At 38.3% G+C, this 23,537-nt stretch overlaps 1 long non-coding RNA gene across 1 annotated transcript; it reads right to left on the minus strand.

Moving 5' to 3' along the window:
* Window positions 1–19,112: 19,112 nt before the first annotated feature.
* LOC142101595 (uncharacterized) lies at window positions 19,113–21,154 on the minus strand. Its single transcript, XR_012679064.1, has 3 exons — window positions 21,024–21,154; window positions 20,804–20,921; window positions 19,113–19,261 (listed from the first exon to the last, which is right to left on the minus strand). It is a non-coding gene; the product is annotated as an uncharacterized LOC142101595 (long non-coding RNA).
* Between the last annotated feature and the right edge of the window lie 2,383 nt (window positions 21,155–23,537).

The following is a 23,537-nucleotide window of genomic DNA, read 5'->3' on the forward strand; positions in this document are numbered from 1 at the left end:
AGGATGTTGAAGTGAAAGGAGTTTAAATAGTCTGCACTCTGTAGTGACATTGTCATTATCGCATCTGTTATATATTGCTTGCACGGAACTGGAAAACTAATGAAGACCCTAATTCAGACAGAATAAAATAGGACAATAGAGTCACGACTCTTCCGTTTCCCCATTATCCTGGGGCAGATGAAAAAGTAAAGATTTCCAATTGTAATACAAAAAAAGTATACAATGCTGCTTTTAATAATTACTATCTAATTTATAATATTATGCACATAAGATTAATGTGGTTAAGCCCACCAAATGTCTGTCTTCAATGTGTATAACTGATGGGTTAACGTGAGAAGAGTTCAATCTAAACTAATAATTGTCCTCCCCTCACATTTGTGATCCCTGTAGTCCCTCACCCATATAAAAGTTATTATTTTTATTTACAAATACCCAAATAGTGGCCCAGCATTGATTAAGCGGTGTGCAGAGCTGCTCATAGGCTGATCTGTAGTGTTTTACATTAATAGGCAAAGTTACTAGTAGGTTATTTGGTTTCTGACAAAATTGACCCTAGTGTATGTGTGTGGGGTAGGAAATTTAGACTGCAATCTCCAATGGGGCAGAGATGTGATGTGAAAGATATTATATGGAAGTGCTGTGTAATATGGTAGCACTATACAAATAAGCAATGGTAAATAAATAGTTGAATGTATTCACTATTGTAGCATATTTGCAGACTCTTCCTCTTTTCAAGGGCAATCACCGCTGTTGAAGATTTGTCCCGCTACTTGTTTTGGACACAACTCTGAAAATCTGTTAACCTTCAGTATGCTACATAAGTTGAAATTGATTAAAAAACAATTAATGAAAACACACTACAGTTCTAATAGTACAGTTTTTTAAAGTGTTCATAGTTAGATAAAAACTGATTACTGCAGGGAGGTAAAAAGATTCCTAGACAATGCAAGTTCCCTCCTGTTTCTGAATTATGCTGCTTGTTTCTGTTTGGATTTTCTACAGATTACTGATCTGTTCCATTTTTCCTGCGTGCACTGAATTCTTATTGCCCAATGGTGTTATCTGTCCACATTTACAGTAGTCTAACAAGTTATGTGCTAATTTTGCTGGTATTATTGTAATAGGACACTGTAATTTTTTAGATAGACAAAAAGGCTTAAAATGGTTTCCAATCGAGATATAAAACCAAGTCTAAAAATATGTGAACAACAGTAATTACCAGCTATCAATATTCAAACTGGAAATGCTTCTATATAATAAGGATCTATGGGAGGTACTTAGCAAAGACCAAGAAGCTAATCTGCTTACTATTTGAAGATCATTCACATCAGGAAAAAAACACAGCAAATGTATATGGAAAGAAACTGCATAAAAGATCACATTGAAATAGTAAACTGTACCTGCTATGCAAATTATACAACATAAGACTGAAAAACATCAAGAAATGTAAGAGCACATAAATGGAATTCCAGAAAAGTCAGATCAGTTAAGAGTAATAAAAGTGGATATAGCTGTAAGTAGGTGAAATTGCAGCAACAATTTACACAAATTGAGTTTTGAGGCACAACAGGCCACTTCACAGAAGTGCCATGTTAGTGTTTTGGAGTATCTAACTAGCTTTGCTTCACTATGCAAAACTCTAAGAGGAACTCTAAGAAATGGAACCTGGGAGGTTCAGAAGGAAGTTGTATTTAGAGAAGAGGGCTGTTGATATAGAACAGCCATATGCTCAATGTATAGTTAAACCAGTGACTGGGATTGAACAGTGCCACTGTTCTACCCTGGAGAGTGTAGAAATGTTCATTCTGATATAGAAGCATCAGAATGATCATATTCAGTAGCGCTGACTCTCACAATATAGGTAAGGACTCCCATACCTTCCAATCACCACATTTGTTTTTTAATTATTATGATCATGTAAATATTTTTTTTTTAGTTTTAGTGCTGACTTGTTATAATTTTGCACTGTTACTCTTTGATTTATAGTCCAACTCTGTAAATGTAAGAATGTGAGCCTATCTAATTAATGATTCATGCCTTGATGTTATTTGTAATGTAATGTGCAACAAGATCTGTTCCACATGTTTTATTAATAATTCCAGTAAACAAAATGAGGTATATAGACCATATGATGCACTAAACTATGGAATCTGGGTCTAGGATAATATTGAAAGGCCTTGATGGGTCCAATTGCGAGATTACTCTGTGTTATTGAGTGGGAATGGCAGTACACAGCAAGTACCACACCAGAGAATTACCCTCTCCTCCCTTTATCTTATTAAAGTAATCAGAGCAAAAGAAAATTATATTTCTGCACTGCTCTACAAAATAAAGAGTACCGGTGTATCTAATCCCTATAGTACTTCAATAGGAACTAGCTCACTGTGTTCAACTCTTCCCCTCTTCCTATACAAATTGATGCTCCTCGCTAACGCAGTCATCTTTTAAATCTATGCACCCCAGTGGACATCATGTGCACAAATTCAGGATCATGGCTGGGAAAAAAGTTGCAGTCATGTGGTCAAAGTGCGCTTTGTAAATTACCTCCATTGGCTCTAGAATCTGTTATATAATATATGTGTGTGATATATGGCTAGTTTCATTTATCTATGATCAAGGACACATAAGGTCTTGACAACATGAGGCTATGATGATTGGTGTGTTGATTGTGTTTAATGCAGAAATCCTACATAAAAGGTACTTAACTTACTATTTAAATAAAATCATCTTCTAAGTATGCATATTATAGTCATATTTTTTCGCTATCCTGCAAATCATTATCTCCTTTTCAAAAAACTCTCTGATTGGCACATATAAATGGCTGCCAGACAAAGACACAGTCAGTCTGCTATACAGACACAGGCTCGCAGCTCTCAGCATATCATGTGATGGTAGCACAGTATAGACATTCCAAAGCCTCTCTACTCACTACATCATGTGCCATGTGACTGTGGTTACCATGGTAGTCCAGAACCATAAATCATTAATTACAGCCTGAAGGAAAAACAAACAAGCAAGGGAAAAATTAATTGTATAGCCTGTCACAATGATTTATGTTAGAAAAAAACACATCTGTTTTTTTCATGGGATTTCCGCTTTAAGGGTTTTTAAATAAATTGACATTTAATGATTTTAAGCTCCTGGTATTAATCCTATATGTTTATAGACTCTTCATAGAGTTGGTGCTTCATTATGCAGCAGATTTGAGTATCCCTAATCAAAAGCAATTAATGTCTAGAATGAACTGTGCTATGGTAAGAAAATCAATGTGAGCCATGTGAGAGTATTCAGCTACAAGGCCTATGTGCTTCCCAATTAAAAAGTGCTTCAAACTGGGAGACAAAGCAACATAAGGCGTATTGGTAGGATACAATATAGTGGAGAAAGCAAAATTTATAGAATTCAGCAATAATTTCTATTGAAATTTTCAAAGGCATATAAGGGGGTACAGAAAGCAAAAAGGTAGATTAAAGAAGAGGTAGAATTATTCTAACACTGCAGAATTAGACTTCAGATGCTACAGAGCCTGTCAATGTCAGTTCATGTGGAGACGAACATGCTACTTCGTATATGTAGATCCAACAAGGCTTGAGAACAGGGCGGAGATGTGGAAGGCTTCAGCTGCATCGTAAGGCCTCACACAAATGTTGCTAATTTAACATAACAGTATTTTCAAAGTTTCAAAGATATATCGCCACTGGAAGATTATAAACACTTTCTGTAGCACTGACAAACTTCAGCATTTTTTCGTAACGTAATTGAGTCAATGAATATGAATTTAAATGAATAGAAATATTCAAGTTGTAACAGATTATGGTAAAATACAATCTAAATATTGGTGGGCAACAATTAAACACATAATCGTTTATTTGTATAGCACCACCGATTCTGCAGCGCTGTACAGTGACTATTTGTCACTCACATCAGTCCCTGCCCCATTGGAGCTTACAGTCTAAAATCTCTAACACACACACAGACTAGGGTTAATTTTGTCAGCAATCAATTAACCTACCAGTATGTTTTAGGGATGGAAACCCCATGCAAACACGGGGAGAACATACAAACTCTACACAGATAAGGCCCTTTTCAGGAACTGAACTCATGACCCCAGTTTTGTGAAGCAAAAATGCTAATCCCTGAACCATCATGCTGCCCAAACACAAACTTAAAATTCTTGCTTTAGATGTTAAATTAATAGGATATTCTAAAGGATGTCACCTTATGGGTGATGGAGATGAGTTATGAGTAGCTATAATAGCAACTATGACTAATCAAGTTAGCTAGCTTCTCAAATGTCTCCTCATTTGATACCCTTAGGTGCCTATTTATTATAGTTAATTTACATGTAAATTCCACGAAAATAGCTATTTTCGGGGAATGGACACATATTTAAGTATTTTCCTAATCTATCAACACTGCATCACAGCAGATATTATAGATATCTGCTGCTTTGCATTTTTTTTTAAAATACATAGCACTACCCATAGATGTCTATGGGGCAACTTTCGAAAATACTTTTACGCCAACTCAGGCTGCCGTACATTACCGCTTTCGATCATTTTAAGCACTGTTCAGCTCTGTTCCGAATGACCAGAGCTTCACAGCGCATGTATGGAATGATCAGATCACCTTCAGATCTGTGCTCTTCATCTGGTCCTGTAGCCATTTAGAGAATGACAGCACAGTATTCATTCATTCATTGACTCTTGTCACACTGATTAACCGCCATGTTATAGCTATCCATAATGTCATTACAATTTCCGTTAGCTTCAGTGATTCTGAAACAAAATATTCAGTCTCAGAATGAATGGAAGAATTATTCCATCTAGAGCATACATTTATTCACAGGGACATGTTCATTGCTGGCATCGTCTGAAAAGATCATGACTCTGTAAACTCCACGGAGATCGTGATCGGGAGTGCATAGACACTGCAGGATCATAAGGCGATTGGAACAAGATTATTAGGTTTACCGACCAACCAAATGAATCAACCATCAGTGCTTTGGAACGACTATCGTTCATTGTGTAAGTGTACACACAACTGCGATATCGGGCCTGATTAGGGGTGTTTGGCCCGATAATGGGCTAAAAAGCTATAGTGTGTACCCAGCCTAAGCTGATTCCATTGGTGAGTTGTGCATTACAAGTTAATGATGATATGTAGAGCTGTCATGTGCTGCCTGAACATAGCATATTAACAATATACTGTATTTACAGCATAGACTTGTCATTTCATTACTGCTGTGCAGAAGTAATGTCTCTCCCTGGAGTCAGCTATTTACAAATCAGCAGTGTTTTATTCTTGGAAGACTTACAGCTGCCAGTTTCCAGTACAATTTCATGCATTATGCATGACGGCAGACAGGCTGGACACATGCTATGTTTTAATTATTGTATGTGCTACAAAAATGTCCTTAAGACACTATGGAGAGACTATATGCCAACAGTTTTCCAAAATATAATTTACATCACATTATATCTAAATAGTAGGACAAATAAAGCATTTTACTTAATATTAGAGATGGTCACTGACCCCCGTGTTTTGGTTTTGGATTCGGTTTTGGATCTGGATTACCGTCGTGTTTTGGTTTTGGTTTTGGTTTTGCAAAACAGCCATTGCGTGTTTTGGTTTTGGTTTTGGTTTTGTTTGGTTTTGTTTTGCTATTTTGTTGGAAAATACATGTTTTTGTGCCTAAAATAACCCAATTTAGTGCTCCAACTGTTTTAGAGATAAGTAATCTAATTGTTGAGGTAATAAATCATCCAAAAAAACTGTTTAATTCTTCGTTGGTAGGCCTTCATTTATTCTACACACAAAACAGATTGTCTTCCTCTCCATCTATGCATATTGGCAATGCAGCCATCGTCTTTGGATGTATATTACACCCTACACTTATAGTTAAATATGTAAAGAAATGGAAAAAGACAGTTTTCTTTCTGTCTCTATAGGCCCCCCTCCACTTTTTTAAAAAAACAAAAAATTCAGCCATTATAGACTGTACAATATTAATTGACATGGAGAAAGCCAGTTTGGTTTCTGTCTCTCTAGGCCCCCCTCCACTTGTATAAAATACCAAAAAATCCAGCCGTTATAGACTGTACAATATTAATTGACATGGAGAAAGCCAGTTTGGTTTCTGTCTCTCTAGGCCCCCCTCCACTTGTATAAAATACTAATAAATTCAGCCGTTATATACTGTACAATATAAATTGAAATGGACAAAAGCAGTTTGGTATCTGTCTGCATCAGATCCTCTCTCCACTAGGAGTAAAATAGAAAACTATTCAGCCGTTATATAATCTAGAATATAAATAGAAATTGAGAAAGGCAATTTGGTATCTGTCTGCATCATAATCATCAACATCATCATTAGCGCCCTCGTCGCCTACACAAATCTCCCCCTCATCCTCTTCTAATTCCAAAGTGGCATCCTCAATTTGGGTATCACCGGCTACACTCGGGCTATTAAGGCACACATCAGCAGAATGCTCACGATTAGACATCCCACTGTTGGATGGACTCTCCACAGGGATTGTTGTCATTTGTGAATCAGAGCAAATATTCTCCTGTAATGCCTCACTGTTATCTTGCAGCTCAGCTTTGACGCGTAACAGTAGTTGTGCACCAATTGTAGGCTGGGTAACTTTTTGGGATCTGCCACTAATAGCCAAAGGTGAAGGCCTCATTCTCTCTTTGCCACTGCGTGTGTAGAATGGCATGCTTGCAATTTTTTTTTTATCGTCACTTAACTTTTGCTCAGTTACACTTCTTTTTCGCTTCAATACAGTAATTTTTTTTTTGGTTTTTGTTTTTTGCACTAATTTGAAAACACTCTGTTGTTTGACATCGCCTTGGCCAGATGACGTACTGGGAACACTAACATCAGGACTGGTGACAGAACCTGGTTGCTCATTTAGATCATATGTGGACTGCTTTGAATCCATTGCGTAGATACTGCTGACAGATATGACTTTTGACAGCCAGAAATATTAATGCACAATTAGGGAGGACACCCCAAAAACACTGAGGAGTGCTAAAATTTATTGAGTAGATACTGCTGACAGATATGACTTTTGACAGCCAGAAATATTAATGCACAATTAGAGAGGACACCCCAAAAACACTGAGGAGTGCTTAAAATTATTGAGTAGATACTGCTGACAGATATGACTTTTGACAGCCAGAAATATTAATGCACAATTAGAGAGGACACCCCAAAAACACTGAGGAGTGCTTAAAATTATTGAGTAGATACTGCTGACAGATATGACTTTTGACAGCCAGAAATATTAATGCACAATTAGGGAGGACACCCCAAAAACACTGAGGAGTGCTAAAATTTATTGAGTAGATACTGCTGACAGATATGACTTTTGACAGCCAGAAATATTAATGCACAATTAGAGAGGACACCCCAAAAACACTGAGGAGTGCTTAAAATTATTGAGTAGATACTGCTGACAGATATGACTTTTGACAGCCAGAAATATTAATGCACAATTAGAGAGGACACCCCAAAAACACTGAGGAGTGCTTAAAATTATTGAGTAGATACTGCTGACAGATATGACTTTTGACAGCCAGAAATATTAATGCACAATTAGGGAGGACACCCCAAAAACACTGAGGAGTGCTAAAATTTATTGAGTAGATACTGCTGACAGATATGACTTTTGACAGCCAGAAATATTAATGCACAATTAGAGAGGACACCCCAAAAACACTGAGGAGTGCTTAAAATTATTGAGTAGATACTGCTGACAGATATGACTTTTGACAGCCAGAAATATTAATGCACAATTAGAGAGGACACCCCAAAAACACTGAGGAGTGCTAACATTTATTGAGTAGATACTGCTGACAGATATGACTTTTGACAGCCAGAAATATTAATGCACAATTAGGGAGGACACCCCAAAAACACTGAGGAGTGCTAAAATTTATTGAGTAGATACTGCTGACAGATATGACTTTTGACAGCCAGAAATATTAATGCACAATTAGAGAGGACACCCCAAAAACACTGAGGAGTGCTTAAAATTATTGAGTAGATACTGCTGACAGATATGACTTTTGACAGCCAGAAATATTAATGCACAATTAGAGAGGACACCCCAAAAACACTGAGGAGTGCTTAAAATTATTGAGTAGATACTGCTGACAGATATGACTTTTGACAGCCAGAAATATTAATGCACAATTAGGGAGGACACCCCAAAAACACTGAGGAGTGCTAAAATTTATTGAGTAGATACTGCTGACAGATATGACTTTTGACAGCCAGAAATATTAATGCACAATTATGGGGGACAACCCAAAAGCGCTGGGGAGTGCCAAATATGAAGAAAAAATAATAAACCTCTATCCTCCTCTCTGCACTAGCGATTTTGGTTAGAGCAATTGCAAGAACAATATTGTATTCTTTCTCTGTCCCTGCTCTAATTAGCCTATGACTACACCCTGCTCTCTCCCTCTGTCAAATGGCGATGGATTGCTGTGGAGGCGTGTATTTATAAAGTTGAAGTATCGCGAGAACCGAGTCCCGAGATCCGACGACGTCACAATGACGTTCGGCCTCGATTTGGATTCGGAATTGGCGGGAGAGTACCGAGCTGCTCAGCTCGGTACTCGGATACCCAAAGTTCGGGTGGGTTCGGTTCTCGGAGAACCGGACCCGCCCATCTCTACTTAATATGTACTTTGTAGTAACAGTCCAACAGAATTACTTAAGTTGTATTATTCATTCAGAAACATCAACCAAATGTATTTGTTTCTAACCATATATCACTGTAGATAGTGAGATAGCAATTAGTGATGTCGAGCTTCTGTATTATTGCATTGTTAACTTATTGTATGCAGCTTCATTTGCAATTGTGTTACAAGCAAGAGGTGGCCCTTGAAATGTAGGAAGTGGGCATACACAAAGCAACAAGGTAATAATAGTTTTACACCAGGTAAAAAGGGGTGCTTCCTGGGACATAATGATAAACAGAAGGCTATAAACTAAGATCATTAACCTAATACCAAGTTGCTCCTACATTTATTCTAACAATTGCCAGAATTTGTTGGGGTGATGGACTCAACATAACATTAAAAGTAGGGATGCTGGCTCCAAAGTATCTCATAGTTGTTATAAATTAGTTGGTGGTTGATTATTACTCTAAATAGCTTGTTCTATCTCTTACCACAAATGTTTTATTTGATAGAGATCTGGTGACTGGGGTGGCTAATGCATTTTTTGGAACCATTCCAGAACTTTCCTAGCCTTGTGACATGGAACATGCTGATAAAAAACTATACTGCTGACATAAAGGCATATACCTAACTGGCCGCGATGTTCAAATGTCCTGTGACATTAAATCATTGCATTACTTATATGAAGGGGACCAAAGTACAACACTAAAAAAAACCATCTCACACCAGTACACTAGCACTGGCCAACAATGTTGCCACCCAGCAGAAAGAATCCCCTTACCTGCAGCATAAAACAGAAGGTAACTGAATTCGTCAGACCAGATGATTTTTAAGAAAAATATTTATTGTGTGGTTTATCCATTCCTTAAACTACTGCAACTATGTCGCAGCAGCTCTATTTCGGCCATCTTTGGATGCTATAGTGAAGCAGCTCCCAGTCCCAGCTCCCAGACGTGTGTGCTGACTCCAAGGGTATGTAGCGAGTAGTAGTAAGTTGAACTGGGGGCACAACTACGTTGTATGATAAGAATTATGGACTCAACTATGTGGCATGATATGAATTGTGGGCACAACTATGTGGCATGATATGAATTGTGGGCACAACTATGTGGCATGCTATGAATTGTGGGCACAACTTTGTGGCAGGATATGAATTGGATGCACTAATGTGTGGCACAATACGAATTGGGGTCACAACTATGCAGCCTGATATGAATTGGGTGCACTACTACGTGGCCTAATATGAAATAGGGGACTGCTGAGGCATAATATGAACTGGGGGCTCCACTATGTGACATGATATCAATTGTGGGCACAACTATGAGGCATAATGTGAGTTGGGTGCACTGCTGTGGTATAATATGAACTGGGAGCACTACTCTGTATTTTTTTATATATATATATATATATATATATATATATATATATATATATATATATATATATATATATGGAGAGAGAGAGAGAGAGACACACACACAAACACACACCTGGGCTTGCCTACATTTTAGCTGTCACACTGACCGAAAAAGTTTGCCAACCCCTATTCTAGAAGGTGCTCACTCTGTGATCACTCTAGGATATTCCCCCTCCTTATATAAGTGGTCGGTCACCAAACCAGCAGTCAATTGGCAGTTGAGCAGTTAGTGTTGCCTATTGTGTTTTTCTTGTTTCACGTCTGTGTAATATATTTGTATACATGTAATTAATGTAAATAAGTCATATACACAATGATTGTAGTGACGATTTGAATAAACAGAGTGTTATCTTGTTTATAACTTCTTGTATCTTTAATCTCTGCTATGGATCGTTATGAATCATTTATGAATAAATACCCAGCATTTATTGCCACTCTTAAAAAGTTGTTCATCAAAATATTTGCCTCTACTTAGCTGTTTTGCTAGTTTCATACTCATTGCTTTGTGGAAGAACATAGACCATTATAGCAGAAGTGAATAATACTTAGAGAAAAAAATAACAATGTACTTCAGTGCTGTGGGGTGGTTATGCCATGGATTCCAAATTTGTAAGCAGTAACTGTTTAGCTCAGCCAGAGAGCTTGCTGAATTTTTCTATTTCATACTTTCATATAATTTGCATCTTTCCTACAAACCAATGATACTGTAATCATTTCAGTTTCTCTTTAGACTATGTTTGTGCAATAGGTAATATTTTGATCAAAGATCTAAGACATTGGCTTGTTCTGTTCCTGTATTTTGATTTTGGCTATGCCTCCTGATTTCTCTAGTTATCCAGCCCTGACCTCAACTTATACCTCAGCTTTGCTTTATTGTTGTCTGTCCCAATACTTTGGCTTGTTCTTGAACTTTGGCTTTGTTTTGTGTTCTGGTAATTTGTTTGTAAGCAGCCTCCAGTAAGGCTTCTCTGGGTACCATGATATGTGGTCCTTCTGCAAAAGAATCCTAGTCCTCTCATGACATTCTCTTTCTTGAAAACAAGAAGACATCTCAAAAGAAGATGCAGAGGGTCTACTTCCTCACATAGGTCCTTATAAATAAATTCAATGCCTTTCTATACCACCATATAACTCTAGTCCCCAAATTCAGAATCCCCAGACTGACTTGTTTAAGAAGAGGATACTGGGATGGACCACTGCTGAAACTGGATCTCAAGCTTGTAGCTATATCTGTTCCTATTTCTTATTATCAGTTTCTAGACTCTGTCTTTTCCTCTCCTGCAGAAGTTCATGAGGTCATTATCTTTTCCCACCTTTAAAGTCACCTTGCAACCAACAAAATTCTAGTTTTCTAGGTTGCATCCTACTGGGATAGCCATGGTCGCAAATGAACATTAAAAACATCAAAGGGATCTTATTGTGGAAAGGTACCATTCCGTAGAGGGGAATAAAACAATTTCAAAGGCATTACCTGTACAATGGAACACTGTGAAGGCTATCATCAATAAGTGGAGCAAATATGGCACAACAAAAAGTTACCAAGATCAGGAGGTCCCTCCCAAGTTGATGACAGGACAAAAATGAAAACTCATCACGGGGGTACCAAGAGGCCTATGACAACTTTAAATGAGCTTTAGGAATTTCTGTTAGGAACTGGTCACTTACTGCATTTGATAAAGTCTCTCATATTCTGCACGTCTTGACTATGGGATAGGGTGTTAAGAGGGAAGTAAAAAAAATACATTTAATCACCCTAAACCATGTGGAAATGTGTCTTGGCCTAATGAGACTAATGTTGACCCTTTTGGCCTAAAAGCTAAAAGATATGTTTGGTGCAAAGACAACACAGCTCATTACCCAAATAACCCACTAAGAAGCATGGTGGTATCAGCAGAATAGTAAGATTGAAGTCTTGGAATGGCCCAGTCAGAGCTCAAACCTTAATAGCATTGAAAACCTGTCGAATTGCATAAAGTGAGCTGTACACAGGAGAACCCCTTGCTATTTGTTGGACCTTGACATTTTTTTTGTACAGAAGAGTGGAATAGAATTGCAAAGTCCAAGGGCTAGATTTACTAAACTGCGGATTTGAAAAAGTGGAGATGTTGCCTATAGCAACCAATCAGATTCTAGCTGTCATTTAGCTAGTGCATTCTACAAAATAACAGCTAGAATCTGATTGGTTGCTATAGGCAACATCTCCACTTTTTCAAACACGCAGTTTAGTAAATATACCCCCAAGTGTGCAAAGTTGATATAGACTTATTCAGAAAGACTCACTGCTATAATAAATTAAAATAGTGCTCCCACAAAGTTATCGTGTATGGGTATTTACATTTATGAAACCTAGGTATAGTTTTATTTATTTTCACTTATTTTTCCTAAATAATTGTCTGTTTTCCACTTGAATTTTTTCTTGGTTGCAATGTCACAATTAAGGTGGAGATAAGTCTAGCATGATTTATCTTGTTTGCAGGCTTTACATCAAGAAAACCTGCAATTTCAATACTGATGTATAGACATTTTATATCCACTGTATATGTTAGATTCTGTACCAGTGGATTCTCCAATTTGTAATTTGCAAAATGGCCACTGTATATAACCGCTGAAGAACAAGCACAGGAGTGCATGCACACACAAATGTTTACATTCCACAATGAAGTAACTGTCCAGTAGTGTTTGATGACCTTGCTGAAGCACAAACTGAGTTTAATAATAATATGGTGTTGTACCTTATAGAGCATTCTCATTGGGCAGTAGAAGTTCTAAAATTAGTTTTGCATGGCCCATGCATGTGAAGGGGACAGTACCATGTTCTGTCACTTGTAAGATAAAAACAAGCAAAAACAAAACTTGGTTTACTTTTACTGAATCAGTGCACACCTAGAGCTAAGCCCAAAATGTACCAAATACATATATAGTACTTTATTAATAGGTCATGTGCATCCCACTCTCTTCCACATTTCTGAAAATGGGTGACCAGAGTATATTAAATGACTATTTGTCACTAAATCCTGTGGTTGCCAATAAAATGATGATATGAGGTAGAAGCATTCGGATATGACGTATATAAGGCACAACAATGCTAATCTGTCTATAAATAGTAAAACATACATATTAAAAAAATGAAAGCTCAAATAAAACACATGGCAAAATAAATATAAGCACTTTGTTCTCATTCACAAAGCTTACATGTTGAGTTTTGAGCAAGGTGTGATTCAGATTTAAGGCAACTGTTTTTCATATACTCCATTGTGGTGATGACAGGGTTAAAAGTTATGTGCATACGGGAACATTGTCACCTACTTATGGGTCCATTTGTCCCTTTCATAGTAGTGTATCAGCTGATAAACACCAAGATCTGGCTAATGATAGCATTTAATCAGTGATGATTAGCTATGGAAAGCATATGATTTTTCTGGAAACCAAATATAATTTTATTCGAAGTTTTGCAGTGAAATCTTCATTGTCATCAGTAAAAAACAAAATATTGTACAAAAATTGCAAAACCAATGCTAAAATGTTATCAGACACGCAGATGGCTAAACCTCCCTAAACATGGAGTTTGATCACTGTTTACTGTTATTTATAGCCATATTTGCATGACTGTGAAAGTGTAATTTCAAGGGAGGATAAAACATGCTCAAATAACTTGGAAATAAAGGTTTCAACATCCATCCCTGTACTCCCTGGGGTTTTCAGCCTAACATCATTAACACAGTGATTAAGATAGTGTTTACTATGACACCCATAAAACATGCATAGACAACTATAGCTTGCAGTAATTACGATCTGTTTAGAAGACACTTGGGATTACATTATATCCTTCCTATAATGTCACAAGGAGCTCAATTAATGTTAATTGCCAAAAAAGCTGCCCCTTGAATTGTGTAATATATGTATTTCCATAGGTAGCTAACAAATATTATTAAACAATATTCTTTTTTGTGTTAAGATTTCAAAGCACAAAAGGTGCTAAGGTTCTACATTTCTATATAGTTTTTAAAGGTGGAGATGATTACCTATTTAGTTCTTTTTAAGCTAATCACTGTCTATAAACTGTGTAATCAGTCTGCTGCTTTGATATTGTTTATTGATAACAAGGAGGTAGAACATAGAACTGGATCACTCACTTGTTATCAGGAGCAGTCTAACAGGGAAACAGAGGGTAACATTGTGAAATTTGTGCCCTATTATAATTTACTGTATTGTTTAGACTTATTTTATTTAAACTTTGTTATAATTAAAACAGCGGTTTTTCACCTCTGCTGCTTAGAAACAATAAAGGTTTCTAGAGACATGATTGTGAATATTGTACCCAATCATATTCTAGCTCTCATTTTGTAGAATGTACTAAATAAATGATAACTAGAATCTGATTGATTGCTATGGGCAACATCTCCACTTTTTCAAACCCTCAGCTTGATGAATTTAACCCCAGGACGACTGTTTTCTTGTCCATTTTTAAGGTAAAGGTAAAGTTAATCTAAAGATGTATACTGTTGACAAAATTCACTGTCTAGTTGATTAAGTGTTTAAAGAAAAACTAATAGGGTTTTACTGAGTATAGTACAGGTGCAGCCAAGATGTATGCTCAGGGAATATAAGTAATCTCTCATCACTTTCTCTTTATAAACAGCTTACCCAATGGAATTAATTAGCTACAGGGATTGCAAACAGTAAAATGCACAAAATGTACTTAGTCCTGGAATATAAACATAGTAATACATTCTCTACCTTGAACTTGCTGGGGGCAAGCGATAGCAGTAGTGCTAATTTAAGATATACTGGCCTCATGGCGCATTAGTGAGCCAAAGTGAAAGTGGAAATCCCCCTCTTTAAAACAAATAGTCTCTTGTTTTGTTAGGAAATTAAGGAGCCCAGGTAGAAATTATCTCCAATCCAGGCTTTATTATGTGAAACTCATCTAGTGCTACATGAACACTTGTTTGGGATGCTAGGGTGCCCCCTTCACTGTACCTCTCCTCTTAAGCTCCAGCTATAATGTGCGTGTGGCATCAGCAACCAAAGAGCCCCAGAATCCACTGGTGTTTAGAACTGGTTGTAGTCACGTTTGCGACGACAAGAATCCCGACAGCACTTACAGCGGGTCAAGAAACGGGATGCTACTGGACTGGGAACTTGTTATTCATCACCCGTTTCTCGCGGTTTAATGTACTTTTTAATCCTTGGCCCAGTCTAAGTATATACACCAGAGCATCGGTGTATTATCTGTATTATTATTTCATGTTATTAGGTACATTTTGCTCTTGCTATTACCTGTAATATTGTATGTACTAGAAATATAAATAATATTGCCATACTGTGTGAAAAAAATAGGACAGCAGAAGTCATTTTGCTTGTGTTAGCTAATGTAATTACCATTTGTCTCAAATGCCCATTGCTATGAGGTACAGCTTAGATTTGGTTTGTAATCAGAACGATGTCTGAGTTAACTAGTTGGCAGCCCAAGTTAATTAGCTAGGTCAACAGGTAATCTGAGAGGTAATTAGGTTAGAACTTCTAGATGATATGCAATGTGCCTCCACAGTAATATACTAACTAAAATAGCTAATTAACTAAAATATTTTCCTCAATAGCATGATGAATGGCAGCTCATTTGTCAAATTAAGAATTCTACCTCAAAGAAAAGTTAAGGAAATGAGTGTAAGCTCTACAAACACACTGTATTTAGGCGTGTTTGGTATCAAAATATGGACAAATTCATAGGGAATTTATTAATAAAATTGGGTCTGTGTGACGCTCCACGGAAAAGTTAGGTCACATAGTAGAATTGTGTAGTAAATCAGACAACATGCAAATGGTGATTGAAAAAAGTGTCACAGACCACAACCTCCAGGAGGTGGGAAGGTGTAAAGGTGTCTTTAAAAAGCTGAGACCAGTTACATCAAATTGTCAATCCTTTGGGGAAATCAATTCACATTGATAAGATGTCCGTCTTCCTAGCCAATTTCCCATGTCACAGATTATACAACTCATGTAAGTTATACTCTGAATGTAACCCTTTTTATTTTAAACTGTTTTTCTTGTGTATGTTATGTCAATTTATTAGTTTTTTTTTTTTATATCTGAATGCCCTGTACTTTTGTATATTAAATCTATTTTTTAATATGTGGCGTCCTTGATACTGTAACAAATCCATTAGCCTGTTAAGAAGAATATAACTCGACCAAGTTAACTCTTTGAATGCCGGTGTGTAATTTGTTGATACATTTGATTAATAATCTTAGTGTGTGCTTGTATTTACATTTGTGTAACAGTCTGGAGGTGTGAAGAGTTAACCCTTTGTTTGCTGGTGGTGGCCTTTTTAGCCTGTGGTACCAAGAAGCCTGTGTGCCAGTATGGGGCAGTATATTGGGGTTCTATTCCACATATTCAATCGGTGGTGGCAAACTTGAAGTGTGTGGGGGTGTGAGCGCTGTCTGGGGGGGATTCAGTAGGTCTATAACCTGTGTGATAGGTAGAGAGAGACTGCGTGCTTGAATCGTGTGTGACCTCATATAGCAATCACCCCAAAGTCACGGCAGCTGGGAACGTGTTCATGACAAATGTATCAATATAAAATGTTATTGTATCAATATGTATCAGACTCAGATTGTTTAATGTGGCAGATACAATGTGTCAAATGTCTTGTTGTTTCACGCAAGCGTGAAGTGTCATTCCTTGATGTTATATTGTAACCCTTTGTTTAGTGTATTCAGCCAAATAGCTAATTGAGTCAAGCCATCCCATTGTATAATCAAGGTAACAGAGACAGTATGTCTAACATTTGAAGTATCCACTGATAGACCCCTGCTGTAAGGGGGAGGATTGAGACATTTGACACTACTCCCTGTGTATACAGCCAAGAATATAGGGAGAGCAGAATGCCAAGAGAGCTATTCTAGTTTGGAGGATCCTGGTGTACAAGATATCAGCAAAGAAGACTCTGGGCCAGGCTTCATGGTGCCGCTGGAGGAAACCCTACCAGGACAGGGTCTGTGCGAGCCAGTAACCCAGGCTGGGCAACACCGTAAGTGGCTAGCTAATCGGTAGTGATAATATTGTGGGAGGATAAGACTCTGAAAAAGACTGAGATTATTACTTTAGAGTGCTGAGTGCAATAGGCTGCTGGAGCATACATGCTACCATTTACCCTGTATCTTGTGAACGCCTTGTGGTGTTGTGCTTTGGTAATAAAGCCTTCCCAGCTAAGGGTGGTATCCTCACACAGCAGCACTGAAATTCCAAATGCTGTAATTAACACCTGTACTCAATTCCGACTTGCTTAAAAAGTGACTGTCATCAATTCCGCCATTACAATATAGCTACAGTGAGATTCACGTCACTTAGAAGCGCAACCGTTAAAGTTATGCTATTAAAGGGGCAATGCGAGGACCCGTCGGGTGTCTAGTATCCAACCCTTCCTAAAACACATTACACACCTGCTGGGTCCTTGCATTGCCCCCTTAATAGCATAAATTTAACAGTCGCACTTTTAAGTGATGTGAATCTCACTGTAGCTATGTTGTAATGCTGGAATTGTTGACAGTCACTTTTTAAGCAAGTCGGAATTGAGTGCAGGTCTGAATTACAGCATTTGGTGTAACAGTGCTGCTGTAAGTGCTGACGGGATTCTCGTCATCACAAATTCCTACCACACCCCTTAGCACAGTTTGTATGGAGTGGATGATAGCAACAGTGCAGTGCAAAGTCTTAAAAAGAAATTGTTATGTGCTAGACCATCTCATGATAAACAAAATACAGCTTTATTTATACTCCTCTCCTTCTGTATATAAGCATAATGGTGGCAAAGGTATAAAGTCGCATAATATCCAAACTCTTCCAGCAGATAGCTTAATGGTTACACTAGCTGCTTCTCCAGCTGCCTCCAGCATATTATTTCAGCAGATATTATCGCTTTTAAATATACCTCCTTACTCCACCTGCACAGTTCTTGCTTAATTCAATTGCCAGTATTGACTCAGTTGCATACCCGGTGTTGCTGGTTGCAGTAGTTCCCCACATTCTGATATAAGCTTTGCACTTACTCTTAGGTATCAGCAAACAATGGATAGAATTCAGAGGTTCTTGCACACACCCCTATAGCCAGGGTACACAACATCCCACTATGCAGTGCTTCTCCTTTTCACGGTGCACACAATCCCATTGAAGGGATCCTCCTACTAGTCCCACTACTGCTGTTCACACCGTTACTTTCCACATATGACATCCCATTATCCAGGGAACCTTGTATACTTGGTAACCACACTGCTGCGGTGCATTTAAATGGATGGCAATATATTATTCAGGCAGACCTCTTACAACGCACTAGTAACCAAGGACTTTACCTCTCTAATCCACACTGTCTTGCAACCACATGGCTCTTTTATTTCTTACTGTGGGGACTCCTTCCCTCTAGAGTAGCCATGCTTTGAAAAAGTTGGCTATATGCTGACGAAACACGTTAGAACCACTTTCCTATCCATTGGGACTTTATCCTTACAAAAGAAGGCTTTATTATTATCTCCAAGGAGATTACCCTACACTTCAAAGAAGGATCGTGACCAGACCTACACCCCGAGCGGGTATATCGAGCGGTTAATACTGAGTGAGACAGCTGTACAATCACAGCAGCGTCTAGGCACACCACCTTCTATGTTGGAACATCACCTTCCTTTTTTTGTTCAAGCTGGTTTGGATCCACACTTGTTTACTCAGCAATCGTGATTTTACATCATCCTATCTGCCGGCAGATTCATTCTAGTAGTATTATTCACTACAGCGCTTTTGAAGTATATGAGAATCTCTAAGGAGACCCAACGCCGCCAGCGTCTCGGGCGCTACATCAGATGAGATTCAATAATTACCATCTGGACAATGATATATTATCTTCAAACGGACTAGGAGACACCACACTCCCTTACTATAGATGCACTCTACAGATGGGTGAGATATTTCCCATTATCCGTACATATAATTTTGACACTCAGATTTTTACATTGTGGTTATAAGGTGTACTGGCCAGACACCTCTATTGATATGATCCACAGAGAATAGTGCTTACTGTTACTTGTACTGTGCTGTTTCACCTTGTACTGTGCCATTGTTTGTCCTTGTACGGCGCTACGGATACTTTGTGGCGCCCTATAAATAAAAATTAATAATAAAAATAATAATAATTGTTTACAGTCCGAATCAGTTATCTATGTCACATATATTTATACTTGTATCATCTGTACAAGTTTTGTTTATTACCTGTTTGTAAATGTGAGATCAGCTGCATTTCATACTGAATTTTTTTATATTTAATAAAACATATATCCTCTTTGGACGCACCCTGTATAGTTGTTTTTCTATTCTTTTGTTTGGAGATTGGCAATCTCAAACAGGAGATGCGACAAGAGGATAAATTATATTATTTTAGGAGTATATACATGGTTGTAGCAGATTAAGCCTTATTGTCTTTCTATACCAGAGTAGCCATGCTGCCTTGTTGCACCAACCCTCCCTCATGTTATGTAAACACTTTCCAATTTCCTCCAAAGGCACTCTTCTCTCCTGGGGCCATTGCTTTTGGGAGATTCTTCTCTTCTTATCCATCTGCAGCTCTCATGCACACTTCCACACACTCATTTTCACTGATGCCTCTTCTCGGGGTACCACTAATGGTGGGGATCCCCTCTTGGTGATAACCATATCAGAGTCTATTAGATAATTGTGGCTTCTTTCTCCTTAATGGGGGTCATCAATTTACTCCGAGCAGCATCCACCATGCACCCCCCTTTAATGGGGACCCAGGACCTCCTTATTCCTCCTGGGTCCTGGCTACAATATGGCCATTACTCTTTTCGAAGGGAGTTTATAAATATGCCGGCAAGCTCTGTCCCCCTCTTTCGATGATTCTCTGTTGACGTCATTGCTCCTATCTATCATGGGACCAGCGCCTCGTCTGTACTAGATCATTTAAATGGTGGGCACCCTTTCCAGGAAGGCCCATGACAAATGATCTTTTGCCTTCTTTATTAAAATGGGCCTACATGACAACTTATCTTAATTTCACTAATATACTGTATTCATAAAATAAAATTACTACTTTGCCCATATAAGTATTTATTGTTAATGATTCTTCTGAGTATTGATTTACATTCTAAGCAGAACTACATTCTTGAAAATGCCACTTACTGTTTGAGGTTATAAATAAAAACTAAAATGTCAATGGCCAGAATTGAAATGTTTTTCTCAGATAAAGATATGGGTAGAGCTTTTATGGAGAGGTCTATGAATTGATTCAGGCAATTCTCAAATTTGTATTTCAGAGATGCACAGTCAGTAAATTAATATACAACCTGCTCCTAATTTCCAAGAAAGGCCGAATAAATACTACCCACTCGAGATTTAGGCCAATCAACAAGCATTAAATGTTACATGTCTACAGCCTTATAAAATGAGAAATATTGACCTCATTTATTATTCGTTGGTAAGGAATTCAAGTTTGGTGATTTGTTTCATATATATAATCCCTTCTGAGCTTGTCACACTGCATCTCAACTGCTGCAAATGATTACATGGGTGCAGACACAATTGTCTTTATATATACATGTACCTATAATCTCATAATATAAATGATGTAATATCATTTCTTAATATTGTTATTGTTGGTATATTTTTGTTATTGTCCAAGCCTACCTGTGAGGATGGATTCATGGAGGTGACACTGAGAGCTGTTTTCATTCCAGAAACTATTCATTGATACTGACATGCTGCATATTTCATGAGGCGGGCTGCTATGTACCATGATCGTAATCTGAAAATACAAAATTAATTTAAGATGAACATGTGAGGTGGTATATGGATATATAAAGAAAAGTAAGTATACTAGCAATGCTTAATGCAGTTTTGTAAATACCTTTGCCTTGCTTGCTGTGCTCCAGAACCTGCTTTTCAATTTGTATCACCTTGTTATGTGTTTCTTGCTTGGAACACAATGCCACTCTGTTTGTTGTACTTACTTTCAGTATCCCACAAACTTTGTTTGCCATAAAAATATAAATCATAGTGTGATTTACTATATATATATATATATATATATATATATATATATATATATATATATATATATAATTTCTCATGTCAGTGGTTATACAAACCAAAAGAACTTACGTTCAGTTGCTTTTCTTGGTGTTGAATTATTATTAATACTCGTAAAGGAAAGTGGTACCAACATTTGGTCTCGACATAGGTGCCATTTGCTACTGCTCTGCAATACACTACTGTACATAGCACACTAGGTGTTGCAGTGTTTGGATGGGAAGCTTAGTGGTTTACATTGCTGGGTAAGCCTCTGTGAGTGTGTCCATGCCCCATTGTGACTTGACCATGTCCCCTGTCACACAACGTGCATTTTTAGGGACAATTACTTGCTTTGAACAAACACATTTTGAAAACTTGGTGAGGCAAAATTAGTCTCATTTAGTGAACTTTCATCCAAATTCAGGCAAACCATTGCAAATGGAAAAAAATAAATATTGTTTGTATATTACAATTTAATGTATTTAACACATACATGCCGACTTTTAAAATCTCTCCCCCGGGAGATCCAGGGGAGATGTCATGTGACAGGGGGTAGGAGGGGGCATGGTGATATTGTCTTGTCACCGTAGCCCAGCCCCCACTATGAAATGCCGAAATTCATGGCATTGAATAGCGGGGGGCGGGCTTAATGACAAGATTAAGCCCCTCCCCCGCCATTCAATGCCTTGAATTTCGGCGAACACTGGAGAGAGACTGATTATCTGGATAGTTCCCCCTCTGTTCTTCCCCTCTCCTTTCCTTCTGCTCCTCCCCTCCCCCTTTGCTTTACCTTCCCCTCTGTTTGTCACTTTACTTTTTCTTCACTCCTGTTTCTCCCTCTCCCTCACTCAGCTCCTCCTTTTCACTTCACTCCTGCTCCTCCCCCTCCCTCTCCTCTGTGTGGGCCAGCCATATGCCACGTCCACAGCAGTCTCTGCAGCTCATGGTATTAATAAAATGTATTTGTGGTGTGTGACGCTATTAATGTAATGTGTGTTTGGCATTAATATAACGCATTGGAGGCTATTAAAATTATATAGTTGGACTATTAATGTAATGTAGTAGCTGGTGGAGGCTATTAATATTATATGGGGCTATTAGGGTAATTTAGACAGGGTATTAATGTAATGTGATTGTTGGTGGGGGTTATTTATGTAACGTATCAGCAGGTCGGGGCTATTAATTCATTAAGTGGGTTCTCTTCACTAAATGTGGGGGCTATTGATGTAATGTGAGTTTGATGCAGACTATTAATATATTGTAGGGTTAATAATGCAATGTGGGTTCTCTCTTTTTAATGTGGCAGCTAATAATTTATTGACATGACTAATTATGATGGAAGGAGTCCTGTTTATTAAACATGGATGTTATTGATTTAATGTTAGGGTGTTAAGAGGAAGGGAAGCCTATTTGTTAAATGTGGGAAGAAAGGTCTAGTTCTAGTTCTTGGCTTTTCAGGAGATGAATAGTACCTATCTCTTTTCCAAACAAGGCTCCTACATTCCAGGGCACGGACAAACCAACAGCAGGTAGTGACAACTGCAAGAACAGGTAGGCATGAGTAGCTCAGTCTGCCAACTGTCTTGATGCTTGTGAGACATGCCCTATGTAACAGATACTGGATTCTACTACTACTAATCTTGATTACCTGGCTTACCTGAGGCGCGGAGTCTAACGATCTCCCCGGTGTTCACCAAGAACCGCCGCAAGGCGGGGTGGGCTTCGCTGCCAGGAGTCGCAGGTCGCGGTCCTCAGGTTCGCCTCAAGATGTAGTGCAGCGGAGTGGAGCGGAAGATGCGGGGTCAGACAAGTCGGTTCGGTGCACAGGACTGGAGTCAGGTAGAATCAGGAGTCAAACAAGCCGGGGTCGGTACACGGGTCACAAGAACAGAGGGATGGTCAGCAAGCCGGGTCGTCACACAGGGGTTGGAGAGCCAAGATAGTCTAACAGGCAGAAATCAGCACACAGGAAGACCCAGGAGACTGGAAGACACAGCAGGGCCATCTTAACAACATTATGGGACCCCGGGCAAAGCAGTGCACTGGGGCCCCTACATATGTATATATATATATATATATATATATATATATATATGATACAGATAAAGATATAGATATATAGAGATAGATAGATGTACTTGCTCAGTGACCCTTGAAGGTTTTTTTTGCAGGTTTTTTTTTTTTTTGCAGGGTTATTTATTCTAATTAAGAGCCCTGCCAATGAGGCCCCCTTCGCCGTGTGGCCCCTGGGCACCTGCCCATCGTGCCCAATGGAAAAGATGGCCCTGAGACACAGCAATCCACGAAGCACAGGAGCCAGTAACAGGTAAGTGGTAACTTGTTGCTCTGA

The sequence above is a fragment of the Mixophyes fleayi genome, chromosome 9, assembly GCF_038048845.1.
Source record: "Mixophyes fleayi isolate aMixFle1 chromosome 9, aMixFle1.hap1, whole genome shotgun sequence".
NCBI lineage: Eukaryota > Metazoa > Chordata > Amphibia > Anura > Limnodynastidae > Mixophyes > Mixophyes fleayi.